The 26701-nt window shown below is 39.2% G+C and overlaps 1 long non-coding RNA gene and 2 other non-coding genes across 4 annotated transcripts; all 3 read left to right on the top strand.

Moving 5' to 3' along the window:
* Window positions 1-5512: 5512 nt before the first annotated feature.
* On the top strand, window positions 5513-9239 carry LOC115514164. Of its 2 annotated transcripts, XR_003968892.1 has the most exons (6): window positions 5513-5554; window positions 6098-6147; window positions 6243-6321; window positions 6421-6486; window positions 6800-6869; window positions 7085-9239. It is a non-coding gene; the product is annotated as an uncharacterized LOC115514164 (long non-coding RNA). The 2 variants fall into 2 exon arrangements; XR_003968893.1 differs by lacking the exon at window positions 6098-6147 and having other exon boundaries at window positions 5516-5554; window positions 6204-6321.
* On the top strand, window positions 6603-6670 carry LOC115515148. Its single transcript, XR_003969200.1, has one exon. It is a non-coding gene; the product is annotated as a small nucleolar RNA SNORD50 (small nucleolar RNA).
* LOC115515147 lies at window positions 6923-6992 on the top strand. Its single transcript, XR_003969199.1, has one exon. It is a non-coding gene; the product is annotated as a small nucleolar RNA SNORD50 (small nucleolar RNA).
* Window positions 9240-26701: the final 17462 nt, after the last annotated feature.

Here is a 26701-nt window from a genome sequence, read left to right as displayed (position 1 = left end):
CATCTTCATCTCTTCATCATCACTATTTCACTGAGACCATGTTTACAAGATCACCAGTAATCTTCATGTTGCCAAACCCAAAGGTTATTTCTATTATCGTACTTGTCCTTTCAGGAGCATCCCAAATGAATAAATGAATCTCTCTCCCTGTTTACCTCTTTCAGAGATATCACACTTTCCAGTTTTCCCCTTAGGCAGGTTTCCTTTGCTGTCACTTCCTTCTCTACTAAAACCCTAAAGTTAGCAGGGCACCAAGGCTCTGCTCTGTCCTGGGCTTTCTCCTCTTTATTTATACTCTTTCCCTGATGACCTCAGTGTCATGTTTTAAATATCTTACTCATGCCAAAGACACTCAAGCCTTGACCTCTCCTCTGAACTTCGGACTCAAGTATCAAACTGTCCTTGATGTTGCCACATATACAAGGCTTTTCCTCTAATTTAAGTTCTTTAATTTTATTCCATGAACTTAACACTTTACTATTTCAGAGTTTTCACAAGATTTTCTTCAAATTACATTTGTCTGTTCTGCCATCAAACCTAGAATTTACTGACGAGTTCAGTTTAGAAACTAGGAAAACAAAAGAACATTGTACTAAGAGAAGATTCTTTAATTCTAATATTGGAAGTCTGATTTTTTTTTCTGCTTTGGAATAATTATGCTTACGCTATTTAATATGGTATATATACTTCTACCATGATTTAAGAAAAAGTTATAATAGTGAACTTTATTCTCATGAATTATCTACCCAGATCTTTGTGTGTATTGAAATGTTTTCAAAAGCTGTCTACTGCAGTATATCTGATTACACTATGGTACTGGTTCTAGGCTACTGTTGTTGGTGTTTTTTTTCTTTTCTTCCCACACTTGTCTGTGCACAAAACTTCAATGATCCTCTTTACATTCATTTGCTCAATGAGCCTTCTCCAGCCCTGACTTTTCTCTTGGGCTTCATTTCTACATTTCTGATTATCCACTGGACAAATGGAACTCAATGTTCTACCCCATATTTAGCACAAGCAAAAATGAATCTTCTTTTCACTTCTCCCAAATCAGTAACTTCTGACTTACCTCTTCCTCTCAATGGAGCTGTCATTCTCTTGGCTGCCTGGGCTCCATTGTTTTCTCTCTTCTCCCACATTTCATCATCACATCCTACTTTTTCTTCCTTTAACACAGCAATATCATGCCCTCATGACATTATGAATTCAGGGAAAGACTTGGGGAATGTGAGTTCACTGAGATCTCTATGCCTCTTTTTTTTTTTTTTTTTACCTCTAATACAAGGTTAAAAATACATACCAGGATTGTTTTGAAGATTACATGATCTAATACACATAAGAACTTGACACCACATAAGTCTGTGTTCTTCTCTTCCCTGCCTTCCATTTCCATTGCCAACATTATAGTGGTGTCCTTCACAATATCTCATCTAAATGACTGCACTAATTTCTAAACTGTGCTTTTAATATTTCCTCCAAACACTTCCTAAAACACTATTTGGTTCACATTATGATCTCATCAAAAAGACTTTAATGATTTTAATTTTTAAAGCAGAGATATCTAAAATTAAGTTTACAGACTTATTAAACTATAAACTCTTTCAGGAAGGACAAGGACTTCTGTGTATTTGTATTAGCTTTCCTTGAAGCACACGGCATGCACCAGAAGCTCAATGAATATTTCCTCCAAAAAATTATTAAAATGATGATCTCATCTAAAAGTATGTTAAGAATATGAGAACTATTTTTAGCATGTTAAGTTCTTCAAGGATACTTTTATTTATTTATTTATTTATTTATTTATTTATTTATTTATTTATTTAATTTTTAAATTTATATCCAAGTTAGTTAGCATATAATGCAGTAATGATTTCAGTAGATTCCAGTGATTCATCCCCTTTGTATAACACCCAGTGCTCATCCCAACAAGTGTCTTCCTTAATGCCTCTTACCCATTTAGCCAATCCCCCCACCCACAATCCCTCCAGCAACCCTCAGTTTGTTCTCTGTATTTAAGAGTCTCATGTTTTGTCCCCCTCCTTGTTTTTATATTATTTTTGCTACCCTTCCTTTATGTTCATCTGTTTTGTATCTGAAAGTCCTCATGAGTGAAGTCATATATTTGTCTTTCTCTGACTAATTTCACTTAGCATAATACCCTCTAGTTCTATCCATGTAGTTGCAAATGGCAAGATTTCATTCTTTATGATTGTTGAGTAATACTCCATTGTATATATATACATCTTCTTTATCCATTATCCATCGATGGACATTTGGGCTCTTTCCATACTTTGGCTATTGATGATAGTGCTGCTATAAACATTGGGGTACGTGTGCCCCTTTGAAAGAGCACACCTGTATCCCTTCTTCAAGGACACTTAAATTTCAGTTCTGACCTTTATATGGTCTTTCTTTAATCATTTCAAATATTTGGTAGCAATTTGCTTGACTGTTTTAGGGGTAGGAGCAATGACTGATGGCTTCATCCCTCACTGTTTTTCTGTTTCTTGAAGAGATAAACACCTTGAAGGAGTTGTGTAACAGCTTCAGTCATCGCTCATATTCACTGGAGGGCAGTGCTGTCAATAAGCAAGTTCTGGATTCATTTTATTTTGCATTGCATGTATTAGTTATTAGTTGGAGTCAAAAGCTAATATGGAAAAAATTTTTTTTCTTTAAAGACTGGAATATGTTTCAGGTATGCTGTACCACACTTACCCTAAAACAGTGATTCTCAAACTTCTATATGTATATGAATCACCATTGACCTGTGCCATCCAATAAAGTACCCACTAACCATATGGCAAAGGGGCACTTGAAATGTGGACAGTCAAACCGAGATATGCTGTGGCTGTAAAATACACACTGGATTGCAAGGACTGAGTACATAAAAGGAATGGAAAATATCTCAATAACTTGTGTTGATCAGATGTTGAGATGAAAATATTTTAGTTATATTGGGTTAAATAAAATGCATTAGAATTAATTATATCCAAATCTTTTTATTTTTTAAAATGTGGCTACTATAATATTCAAAGTTACATATGCAATTCTCATTTGTGGTTCATGTTATATTCCTGTTGAACAGCATTGGCTCATATGGTTGTTTAAAAATGTTTCCTGGGTTGGGGTGCTTGGGTGGCTCAGTCGGTTGAACATCCAACTCTTGATTTTGGCTCAGGTCATGATTCCAGGGACGGGATGGAGACCCTGCACTGAGCCCCACATCAAGCTCATGCTCCGCATGGAGACTGCTTAAGATTCTCCCTCTTCTCTCCCTCTCCCCCACTTGTCAGTTGTCTCTCTCATTAAAAAAAAAAAGTTCCCTGGTCCCATTTTTAGAGATTCTGCTTTGGTTGTTGCACATTAGGGCCCAAAAATCTGATATTTTTTTAGCTCTCCAAGTAATTCAATTGATAAGTCATGGTAGGGAATTATTGTTTTGTACTGCTTTTGATGGTCTTCAACACAGCAGTGATTCAAAGATAACACGGAGAAATAGTTTTCAATTTTGATTGTGTAATAACTGCCATCCCATAAAGTAATATGCATGTTTTTCAATTAGCAAAACACTCTTCAATATATCATCACAACATGACTATTTTGTGGTAGTGGAAGGATGGTACAAACAATTAAGCAGTATCTATCACAAACTTAAGTGCACATAACCTTTGACTCACCTTTAGAAATTGATCTTGCAGATCTTCCAACAAGATCCCTATAACATATCTGTAATTCGCTTCAGCACAATTTGAAATAGTGAAAAACCGGAAACTGAGGAAATAAATTATGATATATCCAACTGAATACTATGCAGGCTATAAACAAGAATAAGTTCATTTATAAGTACTGGTATGAAAAAATGTTTAGATTTATGAGGGGGCAAGAAAGTTGCAGAAAAGTATGCAGATCTTACCTGTACATATAAAATATTAAAAAATATGTATTTGTATTTGCATAGAAATATTTGTATATGCATATACAATTCAAAAGTTTCAAAAACTGTTAATAGTGGTTACTGCTAACAGGAGATTCCCAGTGATATGGAAAGGATCTTTTTGCTTTTTATATCCTTTTGTACTGTTTTAGTTTTTTTTTACTATGACCAACATGTAAATTTACATTTACATTACAAAATACTGTTAAAATATCTATGTAATACCTAGCCAAGTAAATATTTCATCACTTAGGTTCCTGTTACAGAAATTTGATTTACACTATTATCCTTTAAGCTGCAATTTGGTCTTCATTTTAATTTTCTAAAAGGCCACCACATATATTCATTTATTCATTCAACCAATAGTTACAGACAACCTACTTTATGCTGGACAGAACACTGTTCTAAGGCCGAATAATAAAAAGTGGACACAAAATCATGTGTTCCTTAGACATGGGGAAGACAATAAACAAACCCAGACATAAATAATAATTAGTAATGAGTGCCATGAAGGCCTGAGTTTTCAAATGCTAGAATGTTCAAATGTCATGTGTGATTGTGTGTGCATACACATGTATTCACTTACACATATTAATTAATACAATCTTGGCTACTGAATTTTTTAAGAGTCGTTTGTATATAGTATTCTGGGATATTTCTCAAACTAAATTTTCTCTTGCATTCATTATAACGAACTCGGCCAAACAAATTAAAAATAGCAAAGCTTTTCAGTTGTGTCAATTTAGACAAATTACTTATCTGCTTTAGGACTCAATTTTCTCCTCCACCAAACGGGGTATTTACCTCTCGGGTTGGCTGCGTCGGGGAGAACTCTAAGCGCAGACCACGTAACGCAACAGCAGCGCCTGGCACAATGAAGAACAGGGATGGGGTGGGGCGGGTAGGGCGCGGACGCCCGCACTGGGGCGCAACTGGGCCGCGCGCGGCGCGGCGGGCCGGCTGTCCCGCAGAGGCGCGGTATTCTCGCCACGGACCGCAGGAGAAAGGCGGTGCTTTCACATACTTTTTTCACCTAAGCACTTCTGCACGCCAATTTATCTTTCTGTGAGTGCGGAGACCAGTGCCCGCCAGCTCCTGCGGCGCCCGCTGGGCGTCAACTCCCGCCGCGCCAAGTCAGCCCGACTTTTCGAGATGCTCAAATGCTGAGGCCGTCCTGCGCTACAAAACCCAAGCCCACTCCCGGCCCCAAGCCGGCCAATCTGTTCAGGGCGCATTTGGCCCGGGGCAGGCGGTAGACTCGCCTCCAACTGCGGCTGTTAGTTTGAATTCTGGCGCCACTCCCACGCCACGTAGAGCTATACTCGGAAGCGACGGATCTTCGAGCGCAGCGGGCGCGCACCGGGGACTGGGCGGGCGTGCAGCGGGAGGGCGACGCGCGCACCACGCCCCGGAAGCAGCCCCCGAAAGAAAAGAGCCGCCGCGCGCGCTCCCGCTCTCTCCCCTCAGGAAACGGCCACGCCCCCGTCATCTCCCGAGTCCAATAGACGCGAGAGGGTGGGGCGGCCTCAGTCTGACTCAGGGAGGCTATAAAGGGAACTGCTGGCAGCGCAGCTCGGTCTTTTACGTCTGGATTTGGGAGGCGTTGTGTCGTTTTCGGTGAGTGGGCGCTGTGGGCGAGGACCCGAGCGGGCCGTATTGGAATAGACTGAGGTTCGCTGCAGTATTGTGAGAAGATTAGAGATTTGAGTTTAGGATGCTGTGTGTAGAAAACTTGCACGTGGAAAACACGCAGCCGGGCCGCCACGTGTCCTGAGTGGTAGTGGTGGCGGCAGGCTTCGAGCTTAGGCGTGTGGAGGCTGGTGCTGATGGCCACGAGCGCTGTGCGCGGCCTGCTTGCTAAACGCCGACATCCGGCTGGCCAAGCCTGAGCGGCGGCGGGAAAACCATATTCCCGGTATTTGGGGCAGGGAGTTTTACGTTGAGCAAGAGGCCTTTGATAAGGAGAGTGTCGTTTTCTCGTCGCGGATCAAAAGGTCATTTGAAAATGGGCAGCCCTGACGTTGCCTGAGATTGAGTTGTATTGTGCCCAGGTGGCGCTGTGTGCAAACCAGATTAGTGATTGGGAAGATTTTAGTACTGAAAACCTTCAACTGTCATTCTGTAAGAATGCTTAGTTTTAAATATTTTGGTCCCCTTCAGGAACAATGGCTCTCAGTGGCATAACGGAGCTGTTACCTGGAGATGTTCACGTAAGTACTGTTGAGCTTAGTTTTTAAACTGAAGAAATAAACCTGTTGATTTACAGGAAAAGATGGTGCATCATTTGAAATTTGCTTCCCACTAGATACAAAGGAAAACTAGAAAATACGTGAGGGAATATTTGCTGGGAAATTACTTGGTTGGAACCTGACCCTTTTACCCAGGTATGTGTTGGGCTAATAATTTGACTGTTGGGCTACTTTGATTCAGTGCGATTAGTCCATATGTAGATTAAAATGAAAATTTTTTTTGTCCTTGAACAGCATCCTGGGAGTTGATGAATACTAACAGACCTACAAATGTCACTGGCTAGCAACGTAATTTTTAAAGTAAGTTGTGTGACTTACAAGATCAACTGTAGTGTTTCTAATGAAGTGCTTACCTCTTAAAGTTGCTTTGGCTTACAGTAGATTTCACTGTAACATAATTTAGTGGTTTATGGTCTTATCAATGATGAAATCTATCCCGAAGCTGACCACCTGAAGAAAAACATACGGATTCGGCTTCTGAGATAAGACTGAAGTTTTTATAGTCTGGATTTTATAACTGAGAGGGTTCTGTTAGGTTATAAATCTTGTAGGGGGAGAACTGCTAACCCAAAATGTGTTGTGGGTTTTTTTTTTTTTTTTTCTCTGCCAACAGTGAGGGGTCGCTGTCTTTCCATTGAAAGAGGCCAGTTTGCTGTGACCTTCCTAAGATGTAACCCGTTTCTGTGAGTAGAAATTTTTTCCCTTAACAGTTCATCAGTACTTTGTCCTTGGTCTTAATCCATGATGATCTTATCCCGAACCTGAATATCTGTTGAGAAAACTTATACGGATCTGGCTTCTGAGATAGACCATTATAAGGACAATGATATTTTTAAAAATTCTTTGGCTCTTTTGATGTTGGTAGTCTTGTAAATCTCAAATGTTTTTCCTTTTCTAGGGTTAATACCACCAGATTTACTTGTGAAAAATCGATAAGGAAAAGCTCTTCATTTAACTGACATGGGAAGAAAACCTACAAATCAAGACAATATTTTTTTATTTCTGTAAACAGGTTATGAAACTGCATCAGATTCAGATTAATGTATTTGTAAGATTTAAGCCATTACTTTTTATGTCATACTGCCCTAGAGAATCCTAACCTGTTAAGTAGATTACTTTGTAGATCTATTTCTATTTTAAATACAGGAATGCAAAGGAAGGTACATATTTTTAATGGAGAAGTCTTTGATTTCAGTTAACCAGACTTGTAATCAGCTTATTGTGAATGTTTCACCTTTGGCCACCTGTTTGAATTTAAAATCTACAATTGTAATTAAAGCTGAGTGAAAATTTACACTGAATATTGTGGAAAAGTCCTTAGATTTTTATGGAGAGATGACTCATTTTGGCAGTATCACACGGTACAGATCATGTTGGGTTTTGTAGCGTACTGAATATTACCGGATTAGTGGTGAGCAAAACGGAAAGACTGAGTCTATTACTGGGGGAGGGGAAAATACCAGGCGTTACTGGTTCTAATTATTGAATTCTGGAATGTTTGGTCCTAATGAATTACAGTTTGAAAGGATGCTTAAGATGGAAAATGTGAGGGACACCTTGGTGGCTCGGTAAAACATCTCAGCTCCTCCATGCTGGGCATGAAACCTACTTTAAAAAAAAAAGATGGGAAAATGTGGAATGCTGAAAATGAAGAGAGCACAGCATGACAACGGGTCATGGGGGAAGTTCACTGATAAAACCAAACATTGCATAGAATGGATTTAGTGTAGACAGTAATAGCATCTGATCTAACCAAGATGGTTTGGCCCCATGCATGATCATTTTCCCTAAATAGCTACATGAATAAATTGTTGCTAAGCCTATACTTCAGTGTTAGTCAAAAGAATATTCTTGTCAGCTTATGATTATGAACTACCTTTTTTCCTAAAATGTTTTCTTAGTGAAAATACGTTGGACCCATGTAGTTTAAGAGGCTCAGTGACAACCATGCCATTTAGTGGGTAGGTACATAGTAGATTTGCTCATGTATTGCAATGGTGTACAAAATGCACCTTGGAAAATGTATATTGAAGCCATATTAAAATAGGTATTAATGCTGTCAGACTTCAAATAATCTGGGTCTCCACACACTTATATGGTAGGTGCAAGGAATTCCACAGTGGCCATACAGTCAAGAGAACATATAGAATGAACTGTAAGTCTGCAGGAAATAACCATGCTTTACATGGATTATTCATAGGAAGCAAGAGTTCCCTAAACTGAGACACCAAGGTGTGGTCCCCTTAATGCAAAGGCCTTAAGGCTTGCTAAAATCCAGCAAAGGGAAAAGCCACTTGGTATAATAGATTACATGTGTAATGGGATTTTGCTATATTAACAAAAGAAAAGTGGTTGGGGTCTGTACAACCTTTTCAAGAAACTACCCTTTTTGACAAAGCTGGCACCTCACTTCAAAACAAGTTGTGAAATAGATAAAATTTGCTTTGGAGCACTCTGACCTCTTCCTGCAATTTCTATTGTTGCTCCTTACCCTCTCAATTGATCTGGTAATATGCCACATGTCTTTAGTTTATTATAATGTGCATTTTATGGATTGCAGTGTTACTGGGCTCTGCTAAGGAGGTTAGAAGTAAAACACTTCCTATGTCCTCATTTTGTTAATAGCGACATGAAATGCCAAGAAAACCAAAGGCAGGCTATAAAGAAAGTGAGAGAAAAAATGTCTTGAGATTGAAGAAGTGGATTTGAGTCAAAACCATCTCAGATGAGATGTGAGAAAGATAACATTTTTGGCATAAACACTTGGAGCAAAGATTATATGCTCCAGGACCTCAGAATGATGAATTTGAAATTTAGGTATCAATTGTGTGGTTAGATGTAGGACAAACAAGGTAGAAGATAGGCTGAAATGTTTTGGGGTGACAGTAAAAACCTATGGTTATTTGAATTCCCTAAAACATTTTCAGGGGGAAGGCACATAGCAGAAAATCACATTTAGTCCCTTTGACTCTATACAGAGTGTACACTTGAACAAGTAAGTCAGGTCCAAAAAGGTACGCTTTAGTGGAATTAAGCTTGAAAGCTCAACATGTTATAATTGACGTCAGGTGGCATTAAAATTACTAATTGTTTCAAACCTGTAATATACCTAAATGGTATTTTTCATTCATACAACGTGGTGTGGACTGTCATTCTACTAGCCTTCTGTTTTATGAATGTTAACATACCAGGTATTCCTTTCAAGTCCTGGCTAAGGGACTTAACCCTCTGAGCATATGTGCAATTTAATAGAGAACTTAATGGAGACAAAGCCTTCAAGACCTGAGGAATAAAAGACTACGGCTATAATAGACTGGGATCTGCTTCGTTAAGACTGATACCAGAAGTTGAAAGCAAAACCTACATGTGTCTGGCTTTAGTGGCTTTAACCAATAGGAATGCTTTATGCTTTCCATCACGTTTCCAGGTTCTCTTCAAATATAGTAGGCTCAAACCTACCATTTGGTGCTTTCTAAAATTCTGTTGCCAGAAATCTAGTATCAACTGCACTTCCCAATCAAGTGCTTTCTGAATTGATAATACACTTCATAAATCCTTAACTGTTTACCCATCCTGTGTGGAATCTTGGTTGTGCTCAGGTTTTTAACACCCAATTTCCCAGTTAGAATATTTATTTGAATTCCAGCCTTCTAGGATAGTCTGCTTATCTTTTGCTGGTCCTTCCTCCCTTTAGGTGGGGACTCTCTTATCTTTCCTCCCAAAAGCTTGGTTCTGGATCCAAGTAGCACTCACAGCATAGTATAGTAATTATAATTGCCTGACTGAATATTGCCACTGCCTCTGGCCTTGGTGCACCTCACTGATTCTACTTATTTGGATATGTATGAAGATCAGATCAAAGCACAAGTTTGCCATGAGGTGCTGGAAGGTTTATGGACCATCTTGGGGTGGAGGAGAGGGTATCTTTTCAAAATGACATTCGAACTCCTTGGTCTCATTCTTACAAGACCTGGCCTCTTCCCCTTATTACTAGTCCACTGCTAGAGTCCTGTCATGCCATGTGGCTGAGTTACAACAAAATGAGTTAATGTCACAGAACCCCTGAGTACACTATAATCGAACCTTTTTGGGAACTTAATTATGCCCATTCAGTTGATTCTAATTCTTTTCAAAATAGTATTAATAATGTAAAAAGCATTTAAGAATACTCAGAAATTAGCATTTGAGGAAAATAACATTTACACATATAATGTGTTACTTAGGTCAGTAAACTTTTGACATATCCTTGCCTCCTAACTATATAAAGTATAATTGTACATTTTTAAATGTACAGTTTGATGAGTTTTTCCTTTGATACACACCCGTGAAAACATAAGTTTTAGAGAAGTACAGAGTTAAGAGATCTGAGCTGGAGAAATAAAATTGGGAATCATCCACATGTGGATGGTGTGTTTAAAGCCATAAGATTACATGAGATCACCAAAGGAGTGAATATAGATAAAAGAAGTGGTCCAAGAGTTGAGTCCTGGAACATTCTAAGAGTAGGGGATTCTGGGTTTAGTTAAAATCCTGGAGATTATTTTGTGCCTGGGACAAAAATTGAGAAGCAGAAATCTATTGTCAAGTCCAACTGCTATATCAAGAAAAGGAACTAGATGGAAAATCAAGGAGTTTTGGAATAAGAGCAAGGGTGAAAACTAAGCAAATAATTGGGCTATAGGGCTGGAGATAGCCTTGATTTAATGCAGAGCCTTAGCATAGAAATTGAAGGAGTTAATATCTGAGAAAGACTTTGTAAATTATCGGGCAAAGTAGTCTTCAGGAAAGAATAAGATAAGGAATTTAGGAAGTATGATAAGGGTTTTCATCAGACACTGCAGACTTAGAGAAGTGGAGTTAGCTACAGACAAGTTAGAGGTTTGTCTTCCAGAGCCAAAGTGCCTGCTGAGGCTAAAAACTACCGATTTTAATAGTTAATCAGCATAATTATTCACTGTTCTCCTATGGGACTTATCTGCCTGGGAGCAGGAAGCAGATCAGTGGATTCATCCAAAATTAGGAATAAAGTGGCCAGGAAGAACAGAACAATAACAAGCCAAGAGAATTGATTTGGTAAAAGTGTTATTAAAATTATTAACCTTGAGATCCAGTCTGATTAGGGAAAAACACAAAACAAGTGAGGGTCCCAAGTGAGACAAAGATCATATGTACCATGAAAACTTACTGTTGAAAACTAGGTAAAATAAGGCCCTCTCCAGTTATACCACAAAATGACCCATAGTGTGTTGTATTCTGATAGTTGGTTTCTCTCTCTCTGGCCCTAGAATGTGAATCCTTTACAAAAATAAACTGTGCCGTTTAATCTCAAATTTTGCCTAGAACAATGTAATGACTCCCATAAGAAATTGTCTAAATGGAATTCAATTTGTGTATCTAAGGTGGGCAACAATGATGTGATTTAACCTCTCCAAAAGGGGTAAAAGAAATAAAAGTTGGAAGGTGTTTTGGACAAATACTTGTGTTCCCCCAAATCCATATGTTGAAGCCCTAACCCTAGTGTGGCTTTATTTGTAGACAGAGCTCAAAAGAAGTTAACTGAGTTTAAATAAGCTCATAAGGGTAAGGCTCTGATCTGGGAGGAGGAGTGTCCTTATAAAAAAAGACACCAGAGAACTCACTCTCTCCCTCTCCCCTAGCACACCCACAAAGAAGAGGTCACATGAGCACACAGTGTGATGGTGACCACCCACAAGCCAAGACAAGAGGCCTCAGAATGTTGAACTTCCAGCCTCCAGAACTGTGAGAGAAAATTCATTTCTATTGTTTAAGCCACCCAGTCTGTGATATTTTGTTATGGCAGCTCTAACAGACTAAGAAGCAGAGGATAAATGGCCACTGCTATAATTTTGGGAGTTTATATTTAGCTAAAGAATTATGAGTAATAACTATGAAAAAAAGCCCATGCAATGTAATCTCTCTGGCTTTATACATTTTCCCTTTAGGTTTCTATTTATTACACTGGAACTAAATCTACAATGTACTTTCTTATTGAATATTAGCAAACACAGCTGCTAGTCACAAAGCTTCCTCTCCACTTGTTTCATCATCAAGTTCAATTATTTGAGAAATAGGTAATTTCTCAATAAAAAATACTAGGGAAGAGGGACACCTGGCTGGCTCAGTCAGTAGAGCATGTGACCCTTGATCCTGGGGTCATGAGTTCAAGCCCCATGTTTGGCATAGAGCTTACTTAAAAAATAAAAATAAAAATAAATCAGTAAAGAAACCAGAAATTGAAATGAAACTATCTTGGATAGAAAGTGAATGTTGTCTCAGGTCTTATGCGTCACAGGAAAAACTTTTTAATATAAATGAAATTACTTCTTTCATAATCACCTCATATAACAAATTATTCAGGCTTACTAAATATTTCAGTCTAAAATTTCCTTTTTCTATAGAAACATTAAGATTGCAGTAAGTTTTGGGGTACCTAGGTGGCTCAGTTGGCTAAGCATCTGACTCTTGGTTTTGGCTCAGGCAATGATTCATAGTTTGTGGAATCAAACCCCATGTAGGTCTCTGTGCTGACAGAGCAGAGCCTGCTTAGGATTTTCTCTCCCTCTTTCTGCACCTCCCTGCTCACGCTCTCTCTCCCTTCCCCTCCCGCTCTCAAAATAAATGAAATAAACTTAAAAAAAAAAAGATTACAATAAGTTTTAACTTAACATTTTTTATAACTGATAGGTCACACCTATCATGATATGTTCCCTGTTTAATGAAAGATGCTTAATATAAAATAGTTACTGACACTTTCATAGCTCTTTTTATTTTTCACAATACTTTGACATATATTATCTTGGGTTCTCCCCCAGAGAAACCCTGGAAGGTAGATAAGGTAGGCATTATTTAGTATTCATTTATTTTATATGTGATAAACTAAGATTGAGATATTTAAAATATAAGCTGGTTAAGTTCCAGGTCAGTGGAAGGAATGATTTCATCATCTAATGTATTTTGTATTGTTTTTTAGTTTTGGTGCCACATTTAAGAAAACAGTGACAAACTAGGAAGTATCAAAAAAAAGAAGACAAAGGTTCTAGAAACCATGTCATTTTGGGTGATCTTTTAAGATCTTGGAAATATTTAACCTGAAGAAATGAAAGTCAGGGGAAAACATAATGACTATTTTAGGGGTGCCTGGGTGGCTCAGTCAGTTAAGAATCTGACTTTGGCTCAGATCATGATCTCATGGATTGTGGGTTTGAGCCCTGCATCAGGCTCTGTGCAGACAGCTCAGAGCCTGAAGCCTGCTTCAGATTCTGTGTCCATCTCTCTCTGCCTCTCCACTGCTTGAGCTCTGCACCCCCCCCCCAAATAATTAAACATCAAAAAAATGAAAAACACGATGACTAGTTTTAGATATTTGAAAGTGTATCAGATGGGGTAATAGTAATAATAATAATCCGATGTGATAGGTACTATTAATTTTTTTAAGTTTATTTACTTATTTTGAGGGAGAGCACACAAGAACATGAGCAGAGTTGGGGCAGAGAGAGAAGAGAAAGAATCCTAAGCAGGCTCCATGCCATCAGCACAGAGCCCAATATGGGGCTCAGACTCACAAACTGTGAGATTGTGACCTGAGCTGAAATGAAGGGTCGGACGCTTAACCAACTGAGCCATCCAGGCATCAGTAGGTACTATTAGTATGCACATTTTACAGATGAGGAAATTGAAACTTAGAAAGGTAACCTAATGAAGGTCGCATAGGAAGTGAAGGAATTGGAATTTAAAATCTGGCAGTCTAAGTCCAGAGATGGTGTTCTTACCCCACTAAATTCCTTCCCCAAAGGAGTAGTTAAATGTTTCTCTAGAAGGCATAAAGGAGATCAATGAAATAAATAAAAAGAGACCATCCACAAACGAGCCTAAAAATGAGTTCCCAATATGAGAATGTGCAGCCTCCATATCATAGTCTCTTGTCAGTGTGAGTTGGAGGAAGGAGGCTGGCCCTAATCAACTTTGAAGACCCTTCTAAGTCTAAGTTCAGATTTTTGATTTGCCCAAGGTAACCCAGCTACTTAATGTCCAAAATGACAACCAATATCTTCTATCCCTTTTTCAGTCCAGTATTCAGTCCAATAAGTGTAATGTCCCAGTTTTTTCCAGTGGTAATATAAATTTCCTCAAAATTCATTAATCCGTGAGAGCGGGTAAAATCACATTATGTTGTACTGGCTCACTGCCCATCTGTTAACACAGGACCTCTAGCCCATATAAAATTCCTTCAGAGAGGCCCATTAGAGTATCTTACATGTATTCACAAATAAGTCTCCCAATGCTCTTCCTGATATTCTGCCTATTACTATGGCCCCTTTATTGGGTACCGCCATACATCCAGTGCCTCCCACTAAGCATCAAAGTCTCCTTTCTTGCTGACACTATCATGGTCCAGAGAGGTGTTGTATTCTCATATCCTTCTCCTACTGCTATGCCTCATAAAAGAGAAATCTGTGCAGTTCTTCTTGTTCCTTCTGTCTCACAAAGCCCCTCAAAAAACAGTCCCTTCAGCTTTTTTTCATAGATGTTTTTCCATGAGGGGCACCTGGCTGGCTCAGTCTGTAGAGCATGCAACTCTTGGTCACGAGGTCATGAGTTTAAGCCCCACATTGGGAGTAGAGCCTACTTTAAAAAACAAAATAAAAAATAAAAACGTATCCTAGATGTTTTTCCATGGCACTAAGACCTGGTGCCTGTAGTCAGGCTTGGGTTTAGAACTTCCCTATCTTTCTCTGCCACATCTCTAATCTCTTCTTAGCAGACTCTCACCCTGCAATTCATCCTAAGAATCTGGAAGGTTCAGCCTCATGAGTCCAGACAAATCTGAATCTCAGATTAAGCTTAACCCTGCTATATTAATAGTAGCCTGAAATCCATATTGTTTTTTTTTAATTTAATGTTAATTTAGTTTTGAGAAAGAAAGAAAGAGTAAGAGTGTGAGAGGCAGAGAGGGGGAGATACAGAATCCGAAGCAGGCTCCAGGCTGTGAGCTGTCAGCACAGAGCCTGATGCGGAGCTCGAACCCACAAACCACATGATCATGACCTGAACTGAAGTCAGATACTTAAACAACTGAGCCACCCAGGCGCCCTTGAAATCCATATTTTTTTAAAGATTTTATTTACTTTTGAAGTAAACTCTATACCCATCATCGGGCTCAAACTTAAGACCCTGAGATCAAGAGACATGCTCCACCAACTGAGCCATCCAGGCACCCCCAAGTCACTTTAATAAACCATTTTTACAAAAATGTTGCCAATAGTTGATCAATTTAATTACATTAGAACATAGACATTAAGCTCACTAAACTTCTCTGAGGCAATAGTAAGCTATATTCTTTGGTACATCTCAATTCTCATCTTTTAGTTTCATCACTGATGAAGACTTTCAGCTTATATTACATTTCTTTTTCAAAAATGAATGCAATAACATTGCTCAGAGTCTGATCATATACCCAGAAATGTTAGGCTAGTTTTGAAATCAATGGACCTGCCTCTCATGTAGAGTCTTATGGATCATTGAAAAGATTTTACTCTAGGGGCGCCTGGGTGGCTCAGTCGGTTAAGTGTCTGACTTTGACTCAGGTCACGGTCTCGCAGTTTGTGAGTTCGAGCCCCGCATCAGGCTCTGTGCTGACAGCTCAGAGCCTGGAGCCTGCTTCGGATTCTGTATCTCCTCCTCTCTCTGCCCCTCCCATGCTCATGCTCTGTCTCTCAATAATAAATAAACGTTAAAAATTAAAAAAAAAAAAAAAAGATTTTACTCTGAGTAAATTGGGAACGACTGCAAAAGAAAACAGAGGGGTGCCTGGGTGGCTTAGTCAATTAAACATCTGACTCTTGATTTCAGCTCAGGTCATGATCCAGGGTTGTGGGATCAAGCCCTGTGATGAGCGTGGAGCCTGCAGCCTGCTTGAGATTCTCTCTCTCCCTCCGCCCCTTCCCCTCCCCCCCCCCACGCTCTCTCTCTCTAAAATAAAGAAGAAAAAAAAAAAAGGAAACAGAAACTCAAAGGGTGATTCATAGCATCAAAACATGTGAACTCTACCCCCTAGGGCCCAGATTGTAGTCTCTATCATTTACCATTAAAAGGAAACAAGGCGCATTGGAGAAATGACTGATTGCAGATCTGAGGCAAGAAATGTATAAGATGAACCTGGTACACCTTTGCTATAGCAGAGAGCAAGAAAGCTGTCAAAGACTGCTAAGATTGTATTAAAAGAACTAAGGAGCCAACCTGGAGTATCTTCTACCATCCGAAGATGTAATGTAGACTATTACAAAGGATAATAACTACAATAGATAGAAACACATAAAATATGTTCAAATCTATGAATTCATAATGATACCAAAACAAAACAAAACTTATTTTGATGCTGTTAGAGGATGTTGGTAAACCAATTTATCAATTTCAGAACTGGCAAATAAAGGGACTTTCCAACACCAACTCTAGTAACAGATAGTCAAATAGAAGGTAAGAAAGTTTCTCTTTATTGATGTATTCTAGTTAATAAATGAAAAAGATTGACATAGTTAGAATGTCACCACTTTGCAAACATCTAATGAGTTAATGTATCTAAGCGATGATCGTCAATGGCTGCTAACATCAAGAAAAAGAGAAGCAAACTGAATATAAGTAGTTGATTGGATGTTTTGAGGCATGTCAATGATATACTGATACTTAAAGAGCCACTTTCCACAGGAAATATGCTTTAAATATTTTTTTCCATTAAAAGTGATATATTTACCCTAAGATATTAGCACTCTCCATTCTTTGCAATAATGTCACACATCTGCAAGATGTCTCACCAGTCTCCCCAAAAAGAGTTCCTTGAATGAGTCTAACAAAACTCTAGAAAACTAGTTATTAACATGAATAAAATAGCATGAGATTTATCACTTCAGCTTCAGTTGCATCTTGGGGAGATGAGTTTGTTTCATACACTTTAAACTCTTCTGTCAACTAGTGATAACAGTCCTGACTATAGTATCATTGTCTACCTCAATAAACAGCCATATCTCAGGAAGGGAAATATGCTCAATACCATGGTAATGTTTATTCTAGATAAATGTTTCATAGATGATTCATATTATAGTACCCCAAATTTCTTTGAACATTCTTCTTAATATAGAATAAATACAACCTCTTAAATTTAGATCCAGTGAAATCCAAATATAAGAAACCATCTCCTGGGGCACCTGGGTGGCTCAGTCAGTTGAGCATCTGACACTTGATTTCAGCTCAGTTCATGATCCTGGAGTCATGGGACTGAGCCCCACATTGGGCTCTGCACTGAGCATGGAACCTGCTTAAGATTCTCTCTTTCAAAAATTAAAATAAATAAATATCTAAAAATTAAAAAAAATAAACTGTCTCCTATGCAGTTTTCTGTTTGCCATTTGCTAGAAATTTAAATTATTTATCAATTTTTAACTTGAATGAAGAATGGAGGCGCCTGGGTGGCTCAGTTGGTTGAGCATCTGACTCTGGATTTTGGCTCAGGTCATGATCCCAGGGTCGTGAGATCAAGCACCACATTGGGCTCTGCACTGAGCAAGGACCCTCCTTGGGGTTCTTTCTCTCTCTCTCTCTCTCTCTCTCTCTCTCTCCCCCCCCTCTGTCCTCTCTCCCCCTTCTCCCCTGTATGTGCTCTCATGCCACTTGCTCTCTCTAAAAAAAGAAGAAAAAAAAAAGAATGATGTACAGAACACGAACTTCCAGAGTAAGTAAAATATACATTTTCAACTTTAGGCACAGGTTCTGGAGTATTTAAATGTATCTAATTTCCTAAAAGTTATATTTTTGTTTTTCTTTTTTACCTATTAAAAAATTATAAAAAGAAAAAATTATAAAATATATAAAAATGTAAAAAGAAGGAAGGTATTAAGAGTAAAATGAAAATAATAATTCCATGGCACAAAAACAGACACACAGACCAATGGAATAGAATAGAAACCCCAGAACTAGACCCACAAACGTATGGCCAACTCATCTTTGACAAAGCAGGAAAGAACATCCAATGGAAAAAAGACAGCCTCTTAACAATGGTGCTGGGAGAACTGGACAGCAACATGCAGAACGTTGAAACTAGACCACTTTCTCACACCATTTACAAAAATAAACTCAAAATGGATAAAGGACCTAAATGTGAGACAGGAAACCATCAGAACCTTAGAGGAGAAAGCAGGAAAAGACCTCTCTGACCTCAGCCGTAGCAATCTCTTACTCGACACATCCCCAAAGGCAAGGGAATTAAAAGCAAAAGTGAATTACTGGGACCTTATGAAGATAAAAAGCTTCTGCACAGCAAAGGAAACAACCAACAAAACTAAAAGGCAACCAACGGAATGGGAAAAGATATTTGCAAATGACATATCGGACAAAGGGCTAGTATCTAAAATCTATAAAGAGCTCACCAAACTCCACACCCGAAAAACAAATAACCCAGTGAAGAAATGGGCAGAAAACATGAATAGACACTTCTCTAAAGAAGACATCCAGATGGCCAACAGGCACATGAAAAGATGTTCAGCGTCGCTCCTTATCAGGGAAATACAAATCAAAACCACACTCAGGTATCACCTCACGCCAGTCAGAGTGGCCAAAATGAACAAATCAGGAGACTATAGATGCTGGAGAGGATGTGGAGAAACGGGAACCCTCTTCCACTGTTGGTGGGAATGCAAATTGGTGCAGCCGCTCTGGAAAGCAGTGTGGAGGTTCCTCAGAAAATTAAAAATAGACCTACCCTATGACCCAGCAATAGCACTGCTAGGAATTTACCCAAGGGATACAGGAGTACTGATGCATAGGGGCACTTGTACCCCAATGTTCATAGCAGCACTCTCAACAATAGCCAAATTATGGAAAGAGCCTAAATGTCCATCAACTGATGAATGGATAAAGAAATTGTGGTTTATATACACAATGGAATACTACGTGGCAATGAGAAAAAATGAAATATGGCCTTTTGTAGCAACGTGGATGGAACTGGAGAGTGTGATGCTAAGTGAAATAAGCCATACAGAGAAAGACAGATACCATATGGTTTCACTCTTATGTGGATCCTGAGAAACTTAACAGGAACCCATGGGGGAGGGGAAGGAAAAAAAAAAAAGGACGTTAGAGTGGGAGAGAGCCAAAGCATAAGAGACTGTTAAAAACTGAGAACAAACTGGGGGTTGATGGGGGGTGGGAGGGAGGGGAGGGTGGGTGATGGGTATTGAGGAGGGCACCTTTTGGGATGAGCACTGGGTGTTGTATGGAAACCAATTTGTCAATAAATTTCATATATATAAAAAAAAAATAATAAGAGGGGGCTCCACCCTTATGACCTAATCATCTCCCAAAGGTTCAACCTCCTAACACCATCATATTGGTGTGACGATTATGACATTTGGGTTCTGGGGGAACACTAACATTCAGGCCATGGCACACCTACATTACTATAGCATACATTTAATTTGTTTAAATAGCTTTATAACTGTATTTTAATGTAAGACTTTATATGTAATCCTATGTAGTTTGTTGTATGCCCTTAAAAGTATTTTTTTCAAAAGGGGTCCATAGGCTTCACCAGAGTGGCAAGTAGTCCACGGCACAAATAATTAAGAACCTCTTCATTGTACAATAGTCTCCCTGTATCTGCAGAGGATACTTTCCAAGACCCCCAGTGGATGTCTAAAACCGTGGATAGTACCAAACCCTATATATGCTATGTTCTTTTCTCATACATACATACCTATGATAAGGTTTAATTTATGAACCAGGCGCATTAAGAGATTAACAACAATAACTAAGGGGCGCCTGGCTGGTTCAGTCAGTAAAGCGTGCAACTCTTGATCTTGGGGTTGTGAGTTTGAACCCCACATTGGGTATAGAGATTAGTAAAACTAAAATCTTTTTTAAAAATTTAAAATAAAAATAACAATAACTAATAATGAAATAGAATAATTATAACAAATACTATAATAAAATTTCTGTGAACATGTTCTTTCTTAAAATATCTTATTGTACTCTACTCACCCCTCTCATGATGATGTGAGATGAAGTGAAGTGAATGATGTAGGCATTGTAAATGAACCCACAGAAAGTGAAACTGTGGATAAGGGGGAACTACAGTATATCAAATATACAGTATTTGATGCCCCAAATGGCTGACTTGCCCCAGCCATTTGCCCTGCTGCAAAAATCGCATAGCAGGGCTGGGGACTCTCCCAGGGCACCTGGGTGGCTCAGTCGACTAAGCATCTCACTCTTGATTTTGGCTCAGGTCAAGATCTCACGGTTCATGGGGTCCCAAAGGACTCTGAGGACAGTGCAGAGCCTGCTTGAAATTCTCTCTCTCCCTCTCTCTGCCCCACTCCACTGTTCACGCATGTTCTCTCTCAAAATAAATAAATAAACATTTTTTTAAAAAAATGATACAGCCAGGCAGATTTATGCCATTATATATTCATGGTCTTTACTCTCAACCAGCCCCTCAGTGATTCTAGGCAGTCACCCTTTCCCTTGTTAGTTTTCTCCCCCATTTCAGACTTACTTTTTCCTCCAAACCTCCCAACTCCTCACTCCCCTACCTCAACTGTCCCTTCACCTCAGAGATTTCAGCCCTCTCTTCATGGAGAATTTTAAAGACTTCAGCTGACACGATTTCCTTATGCCAGGCACTGTATGTAGCCAATTTTTCCTTCCATCTCATTATAATGGAATGGTGTCCCCCTCTGGTCTAAGGCAAATTCTGCCTCCAGTTCTACAAATCACATTCATTCTTGCAATAAATATTGAATCAACACTTCCTATATTTGTTATAAGTTATATCCCTGCCCCCCCAAAAAAGAGACACATTGAAGACCTAAACCCCAGTACCTCAGAATGTGACCTCACTTGGAAATAGGGTCATTGTAGATGTAATTAGTTAAGATGGGGTGATACTGGAGTAGGGTAGACCCCCTGATCCAATATGACTGGTGTCCTCATAAGAAGATGATCATGTGAAAGCAGAGACACAGAGTGAATGTCATGTTGCAATGAAGGCAGTGATTTAAGTTCTGCAGCTGCAAGCCAAGGAAAGCCAAAGATTATCTGCATACTACCAGAAGCTAGGAAGAGGCAAGGAAAGTTCCAGAGGGAGCATAACCCTGAAAATATCTTGATTTCACACTTCAAGCCTCCAGAGCTGTAAGACATTAAATTTCTATTGTTTTGAGCCACCCAGCTTGCAGTACTTTGTTACATCAGTCCGAGGAAACAAATATACTGCCGTAGGCACAGAACAGTGAACAAAGCAACAATCCCTGGCCTGTTTGTGGAGCTTACCTACCTTCTTAACAACCTGTATATTAGGGCACCTGGGTGGCTCAGTCGGTTGAACATCCGACTTCGGCTCAGGTCATGATCTCACCATCTGTGAGTTCAAGCCCCGCGTTGGGCTCTGTGCTGACAGCTCAGATCCTGGAGCCTGCTTCCGATTCTGTGTCTCCCTCTCTCTCTGCCCCTCCACCACTCATGCTCTGTCTCTCTGTCTCAGAAAGAAATAAACATTAAAAACCTGCATATCAAAATAATCCCTTCTTTCTCCTCTATCTTTGACTTCTCCCTCTCTCCTGGCTCCTCCCAACTTTAAGTGTCCAGTATCTTTTTATGCAGAAATTAAAATATCCCTGGCCTTCGCGTTCCTTTCTAACTGACCAGTTATTCCTTGCTCCTTGTTTACAGCCAAATTTCTTGAAATAGTCATCTATACTTGCTTTATATATTGATCTTCTACTCACACTTCACCCTTTGTATTCTCACCTTTCTCCTCCCCATTCCACTGAAATTCCCTTTGCCAAGGTCCCCAGATGAACTTGTCATTAAAGCCAGGGAACCTTAAATCCCTCCTTGCTTGATTTGTCAGCAGTATCTGACCATGTTGACCATTCTATCTTCCTGAAATTCTCTTTTCATTTGGTGTCTGAAAAGCTATTCTTTCCTATATTTTCTCCACATTTTGTGACTGTTCCTTCTCAGATTCTTTTTTTTAATTTTTTTTTAATGTTTACTTATTTTTGAGAGAAAGAGAGAGCACAAGTGGGGGAGGGGCAGAGAGAGAGGGAGACAGAGAATGGGAAGCAGGATCCACGCTTTGAGCTGTTGGCACAGAGCCCAATGCAGGGCTCGTCCTTCTCAGATTCTTTTGAAGATGTTTCTTCCATATATATACATGTTGATGTCCCTCAAGATAGTATGCTGGGTCCTTTTCTTTTCTTACTTTGCACACTCTTCCTAAGCAAATCAATAACTATAGTTCCAAGTCAATAACTCTGGTTCATATCTCTCTCCAGAGATTCAGATCTGAATATCCTGTCTATAAACATCACTAACATATGATACATGTACCTCAGACTAACATTTTTAACCTCCTTCCCATCCCTCCATTCCAGTTCTTTCTCTAACATTCCCAGAAAACAACATTTCCATTCTTCCCATTGCCAAAACCATACCATGAACTTATTCCTCACTTCCCTTTCCTTTATCCCTCTACCACCAAGCAATCTACACATGCTACTGGTCTGGTGTCCAAATATTTCTTGAAACTCTGCTTTCCCTCATTTTCAAGGCTACTCCTTAGGATCAGCCACAATCCTCTCTCATCTCAATTATTACACCATCCTCTTTATTTGTCTCCTTCCTCTGTCGTTGCTCTTAGGGCCAGTGTCAGGGGCAGGTGACTTGTGCAGTCATGCAGAACCTTCACTCAAAAGAGCCCTTCACTTGGTTTTATGTTCTGAAGTTGCCATCTTGAAATTCTTTTTTTTAATGTTTATTTATTTTTGAGAGAAAGAAAGAAAGAAAGAAAGAAAGAAAGAAAGAAAGAAAGAGGGGGAGGGGCAGAGAGAGAGAGGAACAGAGGATCCAATGTGGGCTTTATGCTGTCAGCAGAAACCCCGATGGGGGGCTTGAACTCACAAACTGTGAGATCATGACCTAAGCCGAAGTTGGACACAACCAACTGAACCACCCAGGTGCCCTGCCATCTTGAAATTCTTAATATTTTTATCTTTGAATTTATATTTTATAAGTGAAGTCCAATGGGACAATACAGCATGTGTGCGAGCAGAGGAGAAAAAGGCAATATACATGTCTGCCTTTTCTTGTCACTCTCTTTCTATATTGTGGCCACAGTGCCTCATGAGCACAGAATTCCAGTAGACCCACGATGTGTGGGAATTCAGTGAGGCTCAAATGAGTACAAGGCAAGAGTGTTAAGTGTATGTCAGTAGAAGAAAGCCATGGTTTCCACTGGGGAATCAACTTGTTTTGAGGTTAAAAAGAAGGTAATGGTATTCTAAGAAATGCTTGGGATTCTCTCTCTCTCCCTCTCTCTGCCCCTCCCGCTGTTCACACTCCTTTTCTCTCTCTCTCAAAATAAATAAATAAATAAATATTTAAAAGAAGAAAGAAAGAAAGAAAGAAAGAAAGAAAGAAAGAAAGAAAGAAAGAAAAAGAAAGGAAGGAGGGAAAACCCATACTTACTTTTCCTTCAAGGCCCTCCTGACACAACAGCATGCAAAAGAGTATTGGTAGAAAATGCACCTACCAAAAAGTTAAAGAAAAAGTTGAGCTTGTTTGTACAGTGTTTCCACTGTTCTGAAAGAACAAAATACATATGCATGTATCAGTTATGAAATACAAATTATAAAATTTCAATGATTCTTCATGAGTTGACTGTTCTTATATTTGCATCTAAAACTGACTTTGCACAATATAAAGATGAATGGTAAAATTTATGCTAATAATTTAAATTTTTAATTTTTCTCTAGTTAGAATGTTAAATAACAAATAGAAAGTACCATGACAAATGAAGAAAAAGACTGCAGAAGAATGAAAAAAGGTTTATATTTTAGTACCTATAACACATTTCTCCTGCTTTTTTCAACAAGAAGCCCTACATATATATTTTGTCCTAGACCCAGCAAATTATGTAGCCAGCTCAGGTTGCTCTTCACCAATCCATCCTACAGCAAGTATGAACTAATGAACTAAATTATAAACATTATTAAGTCATTTTCTTGTTTAAAGCCTTTCCGAAATTTGTCAAAACCTTACCCTACAGTTGCACTCTACACAAGGATGCTCAAGGAAGAGAAAAGGATCTGAAATCCAGCTTGCACCCTACCTGCCCTGCTTTGCCCTGCATACCACACCCTGACATGTGGTATGATACTGACCTTAGACCTGGGAGAGGCCCCTACCCTGGCCTGCTTGCTTTGTAGTAGTGTTAAATTTAAAGTGCATGCAAATCAATGGGAGGTCTTGTTAAACCGCAGATTCTGATTTTGTTGGTCTAGGATAAGGCCCAAGATTCTGCATTTTTTTTTAAAAAAATTATTTTATTTTTATTTTAAGTTTTATATTTTTACTTGGGGGGGGGCAGGTGAGGGAGGGACAGAGAGAGAGGGAGAGACTGAGGATCTGAAGCAGGCTCTGCTCTGACAGCAGAGACCCTGATAAAGGGCTCTAACTCACAAACCGTGAGATCATGGCCTGAGCTTAAGTTGGATGCTTAACAGACTGAGCCACCAGGCACCCCAAAGATTTTATTTAAGTAATCTGTACACTCAATGTGGGGCTCAAACTCACAACCCCTAGATAAGAGTTACATACTCTACTGACTGAGTCAGCCAGGTGCCAACCAATATTCTGGATTTTTGCAAGCTTTCATGTGATACTCATGCTGCTGGTGCATGGACCACATTTTGAGTAGCAAGGCTTTAGAGAACCCTACTCTTGGGCTCCTCAGGCAATGCCACTTTCATATAAAAATCCCATTTTGGCTCAGATACCCAGAACTATAGAATTCCCTGTCCAAACAATTCTGAAATTATTTCTAACTGTTTGCTGGGGGATAGGGGAATAGTAAATAGAACTAAGACAAGTGGATCAAGAAGTCCACATGTATACGAATGAGGCCCTTTTTGGTATAGGATGGACTTGGAAGTAGGAAGAGAAGAGGACCAGGATTGAAGTCATATGCCAACATTGAACTCTGATTCTAAGAATTTTGAATTTGAACTTGGTCTTTTAGGTCATTATGAAGTTATAAGTGGCAGGTTAGAAGAACAGAACACATTTAGAATAGAACAACACAATAGTAAATTAGAGTGATCTACAACTTTAAGATGTGGGCCTCTAATTGTACTCTTGCCCTAAGCTCTGCAAATGTTAGGGGCAAGTCTGTGGAGTTTCATCCACCATGAGGAAACTGAAATCCAGCTTGCACCCAGTTTCATCCACCCTCCACTGCCCTTTTCACTCTCCAAGGCCAGGCCTGGAGTCTCCAAGTTGCAACTGCCCAGAGTGAATGCTTATTTCTAATTCACACAAAGGCTTAGTGTAAGTTCATGGGATGCAAACAGCATTTTTTAAAAGTAAAATTGAGCATGAAATAGAAAATATAGGAGTGTTTGCACATAGTAAAAATATTATCATGAAATATGATTCATGTATACATATCTATGAAATTTGTAAACTGGTGGCATTGTGAATTATATCTTTTTCTTTTTAAAAATTTTTTTCTCTTTATAATATTCCAGTACTGACAATTTTATTTTTTTTTAATTTGTTAGTGTTTATTCATTTTTGAGAGAGAGAGAGAGACAGAGTTTCAGTGGGGGAGGGACAGAGAGAGAGGGAGACACAGAATCTGAAGCAGGTTCCAGGCTCTGAGCTGTCAGCATAGAACATGACGCTGGGCTTGAACCCACGAATGGTGAGATCATGAGCTGAAGTCGGACGCTTAACCACATGAGCCACCCAGGCACCCCTCTATCTTTTTCTTTAAGTCATAGTCAAAAAAGTGTGAAAGCCTCAGTTCTAGATGGTAAAGGACTTCATAATCAGGTTGTGGATTATCTCTTCACTATCACATCTTACAATATTAATTTTCCTTTCCCAGACCTGCCTTCTGCCTATCTAAGCACTTTGCTTTTTTTTTTTTTTTTAGTTTATTTATAGCTGGAACAGGGGATGGGCAGAGAGAGAGACAGAGAGAGAAAATCTAAACAGCAATTGGGGCTGCCAATCTCATGTGGGGCTCGATCTCATGAACAGTGAGATCATGACTTGAGCTGAAATCAAGAGTGAGACGCTTAACCGACTGAGCCCCCCAGGTGCCCCAGCACTTTGCATTCTAACTGCAATGAACTTTTCTCAATTTCTAGAAGGCACCATGTTTCCCTTACCCTTGAGTGCTTGCATATGCCTTCTTTCAGCCTGTAATCTTCTTTCTTTATCTCTTCACTTAGATAACACCTACTCAGTCTTGAAGATCTAGTATAGACATCACTTTTTTGGGAATCCTTCTCTGACCCCTAAGTTCAGGTGAGTCACTCTTCTAAGGGCTCCAGTATAATCCTTTCTCCTAGCATTGAATTCATCACCATATTGTATAACTGCTTAGCTGACTTTGGTCTTGTGAGGGAAGCGACAATGACTATTTTATTTATCTGAT

Source organism: Lynx canadensis, chromosome B2 (genome assembly GCF_007474595.2).
Source record: "Lynx canadensis isolate LIC74 chromosome B2, mLynCan4.pri.v2, whole genome shotgun sequence".
NCBI classification, from domain to species: Eukaryota; Metazoa; Chordata; class Mammalia; order Carnivora; family Felidae; genus Lynx; species Lynx canadensis.
Note: the sequence above shows the minus strand (reverse complement) of the source record. Positions and strands in the feature narration are given on the sequence as shown.